Source organism: Pteropus alecto, unplaced genomic scaffold, assembly GCF_000325575.1.
Source record: "Pteropus alecto unplaced genomic scaffold, ASM32557v1 scaffold78, whole genome shotgun sequence".
Classification (NCBI taxonomy): Eukaryota; Metazoa; Chordata; class Mammalia; order Chiroptera; family Pteropodidae; genus Pteropus; species Pteropus alecto.
Window position 1 is genome coordinate 6340050 of NW_006443124.1, and position 4174 is coordinate 6344223.

Consider the following 4174-nt stretch of genomic DNA (forward strand, 5'->3'; position numbering starts at 1 on the left):
CTCACAGAAAACAGAAGCTTAGAAATGAGCTTTACTGTTTTTTTCTGGATATTTTCTCAGATGGCAGCCAGCCCTGCATAGCATCTTTAGATTTTTCTCGGTTCAGTGTTGCATTACACCTGAAAATATGTCCAGGCATCTGTCTAGATGTCCTATCAGTTCTAATAAGCATAGGCACTTTCAGCAAGGGCCAGGGACACATGCTAGAATATGGCTTTTGAGGTATTCCACCATGACTAACATTCCACCATGATGTAACTATACCATGTCCAATTACATGCCTGCTATAGAATAGAATTACCATTAAATGAATCACAATAAGTTTGTAGCACCTTTCCATCAAATCCTAGGAGAACAGAATGAGCATGTGAACTATTCTTTTCTCTTTCTGGGGAGAAAATGACAAAATCCATGATGGAAAAAAAATCAGAGCCAATACTAACAGGGTCCTGGCACAAACTGAAGCATGCAGCTGAGATACTCCAATCTCTTTTTGTGACACTATGTTTTTTCTTCTTAAAAAGGACAGTAATCATCTACTTGTTAAACAGCTGCTGTGCATAATAAATTGAGAAGTTCTCAGAAGGACAAAAAGGTATATAAAGCAAATAGAAACAAAAACTAAGCATATGATCATAGAATAAGACTAATTTTGAAGCTACTAATAATCCAGAAAAATAAAAATAAAAGTAAGACTCAACTGTGGGGATATTTTAGGATTTTTAAATGCTCAGTTAACTGGTAAAATTGGGCTAAGATCTGTGATAAACCAGGGAACTCTTTCGGTTTCTGTGTTGATTTAAAAAACAACAACAACAAAAAATACGTTCTAAAGGGCTCTGATCCTCTATGCGCTACTTATGATAATGGGCTAACATAGAATCTTTGTTTACTAAGGTGTTAACAGTGGTCCCCAACCTTTTTGGCACCAAGGATTGGTGCATCTATGAGAACCTAATGCCCAATGATCTGAGGTGGAGCTGAGGTGGTTATGCTAGCGCTGGGGAGCATATGCAAAGACAGATGAAGTTTCATTTGCTCGCCTCCTGCTGTGCAGCCTGATTCCTAACAGGCCACAGACTAGTAATGGTTCATTGCCCTGGGAGTTAGGGACCCCTATTATACACCATCTTATATATATTAACTTACATATTAACTTGCCTAAGAATGTAAAGATATTAAAACAGTAATCATTTTACACTGTCTGCAAAGCTAAAAACCTCAAAACGAACTATATGTCCATAAATTACAGTATAGCCATATACGGGGAAAATTACGCAGCCATTAGATAGACACATCCACAAACACACATGGGGAAAAAACTATAAAACCATTAGACAGACAGACAGACCACCCCTTCCCCCCAACACACACACACACACACACACACACACACGGAACAAACTTGGTGGGACAGAACCAACTCTCACAGGAGCTCAAGCCTTTGCAAGCCATGTTTTAGTAATAAAGGGATAAACATCTCAACTGCTGCTATGATGGTGACATGCTGCTATAGTTTTTCACAATAAGAAATGATCTTTCTTTCTTTGGGCCAAATTTTTATTATTGATTTTCTCTGCATTGATGATATCACATGTTCAACTTTTTTTGCTTGCCTTAGCACATGTCGCTGTCCCTCTACCTGAGAGCACCTTAAAAGGTTTCTGAGGGAATGACATTTCTAAGCTTCAGTAACCAAGACATGCTAGCATCTAGCCAATATACATGTAAATTCATCCCTTTTAATTTAGCCAACTGGGTCAAAGTACCCTCTAAAGTTGAAGGGGATGCTTCAAAAAAAAATATGAATGTGTATCTTACACTTAATTCTACTCCGTGCAAAGGACATTGTGTAGCTTGTGGCCATCTATGTAGGCAGAAGGAAATTCATCTGTATAGAAAGCTACTCAAAATGTAGAGAGGGAGAAGCAGAAAGGACAAATCCAAATTTGGCTGTATTTCAGAATAACAAAAAACGAAGGCTGCCACAGAGAAGTGAAACACGAACACAATGAAGCCATTGGCAGAACAAGCATAAGAAAAGGGCTCAGCGATATAAATTTTGATCAGTCTATGCATTAATTAAGACTTCAGGATAGTTCTGTTTGGTTTGGTTTGATGTCACTCTGGGAGAAATAAAATATCTTTGGTTTAAATGTACCTCTTCCTAAACTTCTATGGGCAGATATATAGATATCTAGATAGATAGATAGATAGATAGATAGATAGATAGATAGATAGATAGATAGATAGATAGATATGGAACTTTCCCTCCCTGAATCTCCAACTCAGGTGCATTACTCCAAGATTTACTGATGAATGACCTGCCCCAAAGTACAGAGTACAAGGATAGCACAACAGAATCAGGCTGTCACATGATCCTAGCCCTAGTATGAGGCTGCTAAATAAGAATTCTAAAGGGTTCTTAGCAGGGGATATACTCAGACCCATAAAATCTAGGGCCTCTATCCTAAAAACTATTACTTTTTGATAAATGTAAGGAGATATTCCTAGTAGCTATCAAGACTGGCAACAACAAGGTTTATTTTAACATACTTCTCCAGAGCACCTCTGTGCGACATCTCTGGTGCTGGGGTATGACAATTTTTGGAGTTGGACATGATTTTTGGAGTTGGGCATGATTAAAGAAACATTTGACTTTTAAGTATAAAGCAAAATCAAGCTCCATCTTCACCACGAACGAACAGAAAATTCCATATATACATCTGTACACCTGCTTCTCCAAAGTGGTGAAATAATTCTCCCTAATCAGCAACACATAGTAAAAGCATAGTAGAGGAATGCTGGTAACTACAGCACAAGCCCTGCCACTTGACTCAATCTGCTTAAACCCATTTATAGAGAAGAGAGACGGACGAGTTAGATTTTACTTCTTTGCCTTGTCGTGAACAACTAAAGCAGTGAAAATTTAAACAGATGATATGGATAGTACTTTCCAGAAGTATTGCCACTTTCACATATGAATGCAGAATAAAGCTGCTCCAAAATGAAACCAGAAAGTTTAATTTAAAAAGAACATGGGTTTCTGTTTAGCCCTTTTAGCTAAAGATTAAAAAAATGATACAAAAGTCCATCAATGGTAACTGTATACTCTACTAATTTTAAGACAAACACCAAGCCTTCTGTTCCACTGCCTGAACCTTTTGAACCGAAAGAGAGGGCAAGTGAGCAAGACAGGTGGTGACCTGGAAGGAACTGTGCTCTTTGGGTTCTATGATACTATATTATTGCCCACGTCTCTAGATGCATCAAAAAAGATAATTATTCTTGACTGTATTAGTGCTTCTCTTGACAATTTTCCCTGCCCACAAGTCTGTTACAATGGTACTGCGAACATATTTAAGCATTTCCCATTTTTAGTATATAAGAGGAAGGCCAAGCAGGCCAGAGGGCAGAAAAGAACCAAGCGTCTAACGGCAATGAGATGCTTTTTCCTTCTAAATTTTCACATACAACTCATTCCTAATCATGGTTGCTCTAATTCAATTGACTCTAATGCATTTCTTCACATGGAATTCAAGTGGTTACTTTAGGAGAAGAATTTAATCCAGCTCTTCCTGCCTGGCAAAGGTAGTTTTTTTTCCCCTCCTCATCTGAGGATGGCTGACTCCAAAAGGGCATTTACAATATCCCAAAGGCTTCTCTTCCTTTAAAAAAAAAAAATTATAAAGAGACCACTCTTATGAGATTCCCCCCTTGGAAGTTCTGGGAGCAAGTTCCTGTAGAACTCTGAAACCTAGGGTAACAGAGCCTGTAAGAATCTGATTAAATCTTATTCATAGAAAAATGCATAAGCAACAAAATTCTACAATTCAGCCTATGGACCCAGGTTAAGAACTTCTAGTCTCGGAATGGTAGACTGGAAAGGACCAAGGTCAGTGGAGGGAGTGGCATCCTTGAGTTCTGAAACAGGACCTCTCCCTCCCTTTCTTAACAAGCAAGCAGGAAAATGCTAGGAGTGCTAGTACAGGCTCATTCCTGAGAACATGGGGTTCCATTCATGGGCAACTTTGGCTTGGAGACTTTTCTGTGGCCTGGGGAAACCATCTTAGAACTGTGCTGCAGTCTAAGATTCTGCTTGTCAAATCTTTCCTTCCCCTCTGCTTTCAGAGGTGTCAGACCTGCCCTGGAGTCTGAAGGCTATCGGCCCTCA

At 39.0% G+C, this 4174-nt stretch overlaps 1 protein-coding gene across 7 annotated transcripts in view; it reads right to left on the reverse strand.

Annotated features, from left to right (window-relative positions):
* CTNNA1 (catenin alpha 1) overlaps nucleotides 1-4174 on the reverse strand; it is a 301788-nt gene that overhangs the window by 49944 nt on the left and 247670 nt on the right. The gene's annotated exons all lie outside the window — the stretch shown is intronic.